The 10174-nt window shown below is 37.6% G+C and overlaps 1 non-coding gene across 1 annotated transcript; it reads left to right on the top strand.

The window, feature by feature from the left end:
* Positions 1-930: 930 nt before the first annotated feature.
* Positions 931-1037, top strand: LOC127133968 (small nucleolar RNA R71). The gene has a single exon (XR_007807757.1). It is a non-coding gene; the product is annotated as a small nucleolar RNA R71 (small nucleolar RNA).
* The last annotated feature ends 9137 nt before the right edge of the window (positions 1038-10174 follow it).

The raw sequence follows: 10174 nt of genomic DNA, 5'->3' as shown, positions 1-10174 counted from the left end.
TTAAAAATATTCACAAAATCAATTAAATCATGAAAAATATTAATAATGATCCAAAAAATAATTTTAATTCAAAATATGAAAGAGGATTTTGTTTAAATTTTTTTGGTGAAACTCTCATATTTTTTGGATCAATATTAAAATTAATATGAATTAATAAAAATAAAACAAATAAAATGAAATTCAAATATTCAGAAAAAATATGGACCACTTGATCTCCCTCATTAATTGAGGTGGCAGATCAAGTGGTCATCAACGCACTTTCCACCATAGTCACTAGTCAACGCATAACACTAGTGGTAATTACAAGCAACGTGTGAGATTAAAACAGTTTGAACAAGATCAATGACTCTGAACCTATCCTGCACATCACCGGCGCTAAACCTCTGGTCACCTTCTCAGGCGAGCCTCACCGGACTGGTTCAATCATCAGCAGGTGCTTGGCCAGGTGCATATAGGGCATTGTTGTTCTTGTACGAAAAGTGAGGATAATTTTTCTAACCTTGGTTGTAGGTATTCGAATAAGGCTTTCCTTGTGCATAATTTACTTGATCAGTGGGGACTCCTGCTAATATCTGACATTCTGGTGTAGTGTGTCCAGGAATTCCACATAACTCGCAGTTTGGAGTTACGGCAGCCACGGTGGCTGCGGGTGGTATGGTCAAGTTGTCTAACTTTTGAACAAGGGCGTCTACCTTTTCATGGACATGATCAAGGTTACTGATTTTGTACATTCCTCCTTTTGTTTGGTACTTTTATACTAGAGTTCTTTCACCTCCCCATTTGAAATGGTTTTGGGCCATGTTTTCAATGAGTTGATAGGCTTCGTTGTATGGCTTGTCCATAAGTGCATCGCCCGCGGCAGCGTCTAATATCAGTCTTGTGTTATACAGAAGCCCATTGTAAATTTTTTGAATGATCACCCAGTCTTCGAGACCATGATGTGGACACGTCCTCATCATGTCTTTGTATCTCTCCCACGCGTCATAGAGAGATTCTGCATCTTTTTATCGAAATCCATTGGCTTGAGCTCTCAGCATAGCAGTTTTGCTCGGCGGAAAATATCGGGCTAAGAAAACGTTTTTCAGTTCTTCCCATGTAGTGAATGAAATGGATGGTAAGGATTGCAACCAAGCCCAAGCTCTGTCTCTTAGAGAAAAAGGAAAAAGGCGTAGTCTTATCGCATCTTGAGATACACCATTCGCCTTCATAGTGTCTGCGTACTGCACAAACTTGGTCAAATGTTCATTAGGGTCGTCCGTAGGATTTCCAGCAAATTGATGTTGTTGGACATCTGATAACATTGAGGGTTTTAACTCGAAATCGTTTCGATCGATAGCATGAGCAACAATGCTGTTATGAGATTCTTGTTGGGACGGGGTAGCGTAGAACTTAAGAAGACGATTCTGGGGTCCTACTGCAGCCATTATTGGTTTTTCAACTGGTTCAGTTGTAGGAAAGAAGATATCTGCAATATTGTACCTTTGTTGGTACTCTAGTATTCGGCGTCTTAAATATAAGAAACACTTTAATTCTGCGATTGGTGGTACTAAGTTTTTGCCTTGTGAGCGAGTACTTGGCATACAAACGAGAAATAAGGGAAAGGAAATTAGTTTTTGCCTCAGTCTATACTACGCAACGAAAGAATCACACTATTAGACTAAATCAGTTCCCCGGCAACGACGCCAAAAACTTGATGCATCTCGTGACTGTATATAAAATATATTCTATCGGATACTTGACTGCAAGTGCACAACCTAGTCGTTTAGTTTTAAAAGATATCGAACCCACAGGGACCGATGGTCAAACTAATGCTATCGATGTTACTATGTTTAGCTAAGGCGATGATTTTTAGAGGTTTGGTTCAACAAAAATTAAATCTAAAGAAAATTAAGTTTTTAAGAAAATATTAATGAATGGATATCGGTATGCAACACATTAATTGGAAGGGATTCGATAAGTCACTGGTGTATATTTTAATTACCAAATACCTTTCAGTAGAAAATACTCATTTAAAAGGCTTTATCTCACACTCTCGTGATTGTTGACTCAGACTATACTTTTAAGTCAGAATATACGCTCTCGCTGTCCCACTTGAAGTTAAAAATACTTTTTGAAAATAAATAATTCCTAATTGCTTTTAAAGTGCTCTCGCTGTTTTTAAAATCAATGCCTAGTTTTTACTATCCAGTTCGAGCCTCACGCTCTCGCGATTGTCGGTTCTAACCTTAGTTAATTTCCCACTCTCGTGGCAAAACCGTATTAAATAGCTTCTCACTCTCGTGACAAAGTTAATTAAATTCAAATTAAAAACCACAGCCAGAAAGATTATTTGAGAAAAGAAGTTTACACCGATTATTATTAAATCCCGTCTAATTAAATTGTGTACATACCAATACCGGTAGTTTAGCCAGACATGTTAAATAATGCAAACACAGACGAACAAAAACAAATTAACAATAAAGCAAACATGATTATTTAATAATAAAGCAATAATAGTAGTAATTGAATAAAAACCTGGAACTTTAATTAATTGAATATGCTGAATCTTGAAGTACTTGAGCAGTCCTCCACAGGTCGGTAGGATGCTGCTTCTTCGAAACAAATACTTAAACTAAATTAACTAAGTTGCAGTAGTTTCCCAATGTAGGAAACTACTACTTTTGGCTTAGGGAAGAACGGGAAGGGAAGGGAAAAATAAAAGCTCGGAACAGAAAGGTAAACAAATTGCAGTAAAAGAAAACAATGCTTGCTGAAGAAAAATAACGTGAAAACAAAATTGCAGTGAAAAAAAATGCAGAGAAATAGGATTCTGGAGAGATGGCTTGAGACAGGAGAATCAGAGAGAGAGACCGCAGGTTTCCAACTTCTATTCTTTTATAGTACACCCTTGGTCTTCGTGCTTGAGAAAAATAAGGATGACTTGGTTGAGTGAGAGATTCACGGGAAAGTGGTTTCAGGAGCGAAAACTGGGGCGACGTAGATCACTTCTATTTGAAACTTATTACACTGACTTTGCGTTCGTGACGGTCGTGATGGGCTTGTGGCGTTCGTCATAATCAAGGCGTGATGATCGTGACGGGGTGTGTGACGAGCGTCACATGCACAAAATTCCTATTTTCTGGTTTTTCTGCTGTTTCTCTTCTGTTTCTTCTTCTTTTCCTTCCTTTTCTATACTTTGCTCATTTAAGCATGGGAATTGAAATACCTGCAAAAATAACTCAAACACTTGCGGGATAGTCGGAATATAAATGAAAACGGTACAATTTTGGAATGTAAATCAAGGCAAATATACGATACATTTTCGTGTTATCAAACTCCCCTATACTTGAATCTTTTCCTGTCCTCAAGCAAATAATCAGTATAAAATTCGAAACACTAGTTAAACGCGAATACATGACACATTTCAAATTCGTACGTGGTTGTTAGGTATTTCATTAGAACGACAGATACTCAAGTAAAACACTAAAGATACAGTGACGACATAAGCAACAAGCATTAACATAAATATCTCCTTTATACAAACCAGTTTGAATCATGCTATTATAGCTCAACCTAATGCTTCTTGTTTCTATTTCACCCAGTTTCATTCCAGCGCAATAAAATTAAGCCCTTTGCCTTTACACGCACTTACTGAAGTAGCCGGTTAGTGGCTTTGATCCTTTTTTAGCACAGGGTCTGGTACACGAGTGTGGTAACCCTTTATATATCCCAATTGAAGGTTGTGGGGGATCGAACCATAGTTCTCCCTACCGAGTCTAGTAACAGGTACCTCTGAACTAACCATCAACGAGGTTTTCTTTCTTTTGTATATCTTACAACCGTTTGTATGGTGCATTTTCAATTTTCTCAATAGCAAAAGGATCTTCTCAATTCATAGGTATCAATCACTTATATTCATCGACTCTTCACATGGTTTGTGTTTAAGACGGTGCTGACTGCTAGTATAAACTACTAGGGGTTAATCTAGGACGAAGACTTAAGGTATCGGTATAATGGGTTTAAGACCCCTATTTTGACCCTAAGATCCCTCATGTAATTTCATCATAAGCATTAGCGTTGGGATCATACCTTGGCATCCTCCTTACCCCTCTTTCATTGGGTTTGTTCTGGGAGAGATCACCAAGCACTTTGTGATTGTATCATACTTGCATTTTATCATTCCACTAACCAAAATATCAAAAAATATGTCTTTGCGTTTGCCTAACTCTTTTGTAGGAAGGGCATGATCTCCATTGATCTATCAAGTTCACATCTAGGGTTTGAGACCCTCATGAACAAAGAGAGCAACCAAGAATTGATTCAAAAATGGTTATGAGCATCATATATGAGTCCCAATGTCCTCTACATGTTATATTGGTCAAGTTTTCTTCAAGAGTTTGAGGGTGATTTGCCTTGGAAACCCTAGTTTGATTGGGTATCTTGAGTAACTTCTCCAACAAGCTATCTCACCAATTGATCAAATTTCTCAAGTTACAATTCAAATTTTATCATCTTATGCATATATTATCTACCATGAGCCAAGAAAGTCAAGAGAATTGGAAGTTAGCAAGTTGGTTGATGATGGTTGGCAAGATGGATTCATCTGATCAAAACTGGGTCTCCCTAGACCCTATCTCCTACAATTTTCATCATATGAAAATGATTCCAAGAGAAAACTTACTCTAAGTGACATTCCAAACAATTTTCATGTTGAGACCTAGATCTAGTTTTTCTAGGAAAATCATTTTCTATGTTGAAACCTTATAGGTCATTTTGTCTAAACCCTAATTTGAAAGTCAACTTCCCAAGGCCATAACTTGCTCAGTTTTTATGATATGAAAGATTTAAAATTTTCACAATCAAATTATATGTGTCTACTTCAACTTTTATGTTTAGAGTGGGAGCTAATTCAACTTTTTTTAACATGTGATATGAGGTTACATTATAGGTCACTTTTGACCTATACCATTGATCAAGTGATTTTTCGAAACTTCAAAAATGCATAACTCTATCATTTCAAATCCAAATGACATGAAATTGGTGACCATTTTGAAGGTCTTAGAGAGAGCTACAAGTTGGATGAAGACACTTATCTCATTTGAAGCCCATCTAAAAAGTTAAGCAAGGTGGAATATTGAGACATATGGCTTGACACTTAGAAACATTTTGATATGTCAAAAATTTACAAACTTCCACCTCAAATATCTTCATGATACAAAATCCAAATGGAAAAGTGTTGAACATGAAAGTTATTCCTCTCGATCTCACCTTTCCAAAGAGCTCAAATTCATTCATTTTGGACAAGGAATGCATAGGCTGCACATGGTATGAACATGGTGTCATCACTTGGCAAAGATAAACTTCAAATCAAAATGTACACTTGCCTTGCAATTCAACCTGAATCGAGACAATCTCACACTCATTTGTGGACTTATGGCAATGGTTTTATGGGCTTATGCGTGCCCATGCACCCATGCATCATCAATGACCAAATTTGGAAAGTGAATTCAAGTGTGCAAAAAGCAACGAATTCAGCTATAAATAAAGCCTTATATGCTCAACATTTCACAGACATTCGTGCCAACTTTGATCCCTTAACTCTAACCCTCACATTGCAAAGGATAAACCTGAGAAATTCACTTGAATTTGAGTTTTAATTTCCATTGTTTTGAATTTTAAATCTCCAAGAATCTACAGCCTTCTGAGCATTCGATCCTTCTTCTGCAAGCATTTGGAGTGAGATCAAGCACGAGCAAGATCAGTTGAATCCTGACCTCCATTGAAGGTCTTTTCCAGAAATTTTGATCTCTTCGATTCTCTCTAATTCTTTCTCAATTCTATTGATTCTTTTGTTGTCTGAAGTCCTACCAATATAGGCAAGAAGATTGAGTTGCTTAGAGGCCAAATCGAAGCAACTCAGTTCATGTACCTCAAATTTCAACTCCATGTATCTCTCAATATTTAATTTAAATGCACTATGTTAGTATTTTAATTTGAACTCCATGTTAAGCAAGATTCTTTGGAGTTGAAATTTGAGGTACATGAACTGAGTTGCTTCGATTTGGCCTCTAAGCAACTCAATCTTCTTGCCTACATTGGCAGGACTTCAGACAACCAAAGAATAAATAGAATTGAGCAAGTATTTGAGAGAATCGAAGAGATCAAAATTTATGGAAAATACCTTCAATGGAGGTCTAGATTCAACTGATCTTGCTCTTGCTCATGCTTGATCTCACTCCAAATGCTTTTAGAAGAAGGATTGAATACTCAAAAGGCTGTGTATTCCTGGAGATTTGAATTTCAAAACAGTGGAGATTCAACCTCAAATTCAAATGAATTTCTCAGGTTTATCCTTTGAAATATGAGGGTTAGAGATGGGGGATCAAAGCTGGCGCGAATGTCTGTTGATTGCTGAGCATGTGAGGCTCTATTTATAGCTGAACCCATTGCTTTTTGCACACTTGCATTCACTTTCCAAATTTGGTCATTGATGATGCATGGGTGCATGGGCGCGCATAGGCCCATAAAATCATTGCCATAAGTCCATAAATGAGTGTTAGATAGTCTGAATTCAGTTTGGATTGCAAGGCAAGTGTGCATTTTGATATGAAGTTTGATCCTTGCCAAGTGATGACACCATGTTCATGCCATGCACAGACCATGCATTCCTTGTCCAAAATGGATGAATTTGAGATCTTTGGAAAGGTAAGATCAAGAGGAACAACTTTCATGTTTAAAATATTTCCATTTGGAGTTTGTAACTTGGAGAAATTTGAGGTGGAATTTTGGAAATTTTTGACATATCAATTTTTTTCTAAGTGTCAAGCCATATGTCTCAATATTCCATCTTGCTTAACCTTTTATATGAGCTTCAAATGAGAAACATGTCTTCATCAAAGTTGTATCTCTATCAAATACCTTCAAAATTGTCACCAATTTCATGTCATTTAGATTTAAAATGATAGAGTTATGCATTTCTAAAGTTTGGAAAAATCACTTGATGAATGGTATATGACTAAAGGGACCTATAATGTAACCTCATATCACATGCTCAAAAGAGTTGAATTAGCTCTTACTCCAAACATAAAAGTTGAAGTAGACATATTGAGTTTAATTATGCAACTTTGAAATCTTTCATCTCATAAAAATTGAGAAAGTTATTGCCTTGGGAAGTTCACTTTCAAATTAGGGTTTAGACAAAATGACATATAATGTGTCAACATAGAAAATGATTTTCAAAGAAAAAATAGCTCTAGGTATTAACATGAAAATTGTTTCTAATGTCACTTAGAGTAAGTTTTATTTTGGAATCATTTTCATATGATGAAAATTGTAGGAGATAGGGTCTAGGGAGACCCAGTTTTGATTAGATGAATCCATTTGGCCAACCATCATCAACAAACTTGCTAACTTCCAATTCTCTTGACTTTCTTGGCTCATGGTAGATAATATATGCATAAGATGATGAAATTTGAATTGTAACTTGAGAAATTTGATCAATTGGTGAGATAGCTTGTTGGAGAAGTTACTCAAGATACCCAGTCAAACTAGGGTTTCCACGGCAAATCACCCTCAAACTCTTGAAGAAAACTTGACCAATATAACATGTAGGGGACATTGGGACTCATATATGATGCTCATAACCATTCTTGAATCAATTCTTGGTTGTGCTCTTTGTTCATGAGGGTCTCAAACCCTAGATGTGAACTTGATAGATCAATGGGATCATGCCCTTCCTACAAAAGAGTTAGGAAAATGCAAAGACATATTTTGGGTATTTTGGTTAGTGAAATGATAAAATACAAGTATGATACAATCACAAAGTGCTTGGTGATCTCTCCCAGAACAAACCCAATGAAAGAGGGGTAAGGAGGATGCCAAGGTATGAACCCAATGCTAATGCTTATGATGAAATTACATGAGGGATCTTAGGGTCAAAATTGGGGTCTTACAACTGCCCCTATTTAATGACATTCTAACTGAGGAGGTGAAGGTTAAAATCTTCGGCTCGACTCAGTATAATGGGCTTAAATAACAACATAGAGAAATAAATTTTGGTCCCTAAGAGACCTCATGATGCATATGATATGAATGCAAAAGTCAATGCTATGTGGGGAAATATTTCCACAAAGAAAAAAGAAGATCAGAGAGACCGAAAATTCGCAGGAGTATAATGCATTCCGTAAGGAAAACTCACTAGGGAGACCGAGACTCTGGGGGGGGGGGGGGAGGGGTAAAAGTGGTTATGCGTAGGCCAGGCTACGACTTAAAACTACCGGGGGACTAGAGGAATTCCATACAAACATGGAAAGACTCAGTCGCGGAAAAACATCATCCATAGGGGACACGAGTAAGTCAGGATGAAACTGAAAAACTCGACTCATGCAGGAAAAGCAATTTCACTAAGGAAATGTGCACTCAACTCAACTGGAGAATCAATAAACTTCAACACAGGAGGAGCAAAACTCTATTATCTATTACCTATTACTGGGTAAGGAGATAATAAATATCTGACAGAGAGAACACCCGTCACCGATTAGGATGAACATATCAAGGATGACTCGATGAGGACAACCAGGAGGGAGTATTCACTACCAGTTACTAGGTAGAAGACCAAAGGTGAGAGTATCCGTCATCGGTTAGGATGAACATATTAAGGATAAACTCAACAGGGAAGAAAATTCGTCACCGGTTAAGATGAACATATCAAGGATATACTTGCCTGAAAATGCCAAGGAGGATATCCGTCATCGGTTAGGATGAACATATCAAGGATATACCAACTGATCAAAAAGGGTAGGAATTAAATCTATCGAAAACTGGATAGAAAACCGTCAGAGAGAAAATCCGTCACCGGCTAGGATGAACATATCAAGGGTAGACTCTGCGAGGGGATAAAGTAGGATATACAACTACCGTTTAGTGGGTAGAAAACTACAAGGAGAAGAAAACCCGTCATCGGTTAAGATGAACATATCAAGGATTAACTCTCTGGGGAATAAAATAGGGATTACAACTACCTTTTTACTGGGTAGAATAGCAAAAATGAGAATATCCGTCACTGATTAAAGTGAACATATCAAGGACAGACTCAGGTAGGGGAAAGAAAGATATCCGTCACCAGTTAGGATGAACATATCAAGGATATACTTCCTGGGGAATAGATCCACTAGGGACTCTACTGAGGAGAAAAAATAAGGGTACTTTGGCCGGGTATTGGGCAAGAAGTAACAAACTGCAAACTAAGAAGAATATTACCAGTTACTGGGTAATTGACTCTTAGGGGACCAAAGTATCTATCTAGGTAAGAGCTAGAAAGAAAACGGTCAATCAAGACTCAATCTAATGAGCACATAACTCAAGGGGAGTAGTTCCATCCATAAAATTCACTGGAGAGGAAACTGAAATAACAATCATCCACGAGGAAACAAACTCAGTGGGGAAATGGAGAAAGGTTAAAGTCTTTCTGCTTAAGGGGATGACACTCTACAATTGAAGGAGGACAGACACCAAATTTGATATGGGAATAAAATACCGCCATAACAGAGAATAAGAATATCAAACAAATCAAAGATGAAGATGCAGGATATGCAAATTATGAAATTATATGAATGTATATGTATATGTATATGTGATGATTATGCCGACGAAATGATCACAAAGGATACAAAGGTGTCGCGAAGAATTTGAACCACTGGTACAATCCTCGGTCAATCCACAAAATATGGAGACAACTGCGGGAGAATAGAGAGATCATCATCCCAAAGGTTCAAACCTAACTAGGGAAGGAGGAGATCTGCCGAGGACAGAACATCTAATCTGTGGGGAATTTTAGGTTAACACCATAACAATGGGAGACAACCCTACAGAGAAACATTATAACAAGCTGCTCAGAAATCAGGAGGAAACTTTGACTAGGAGCAAGTCGAATAGCAATTGGTGGGGACACCAAAGCGATCTACTGGGGAAAAATCAACCATCTATTAAGATTAACCCTGCTGAGGAAATATGAACTTCGCTGGGGAAGGCAGAAACTCTGTCGGGGAAAACAACATGCCGCAGGGTATCTGAATCAACCAAATCAGCTGTGGGCAAGGAAAGAAATTCCACTGGGGATCAAACACTCCGCCGAGGAACTGAATCAACACAAACGTCTAGGGATACCCAAAGGGTTAACTACTTAGGGAACCTCTGA

This window comes from Lathyrus oleraceus, chromosome 3 (assembly GCF_024323335.1).
Source record: "Lathyrus oleraceus cultivar Zhongwan6 chromosome 3, CAAS_Psat_ZW6_1.0, whole genome shotgun sequence".
NCBI lineage: Eukaryota > Viridiplantae > Streptophyta > Magnoliopsida > Fabales > Fabaceae > Lathyrus > Lathyrus oleraceus.
This window is presented reverse-complemented; position numbering and strand designations above follow the sequence as displayed.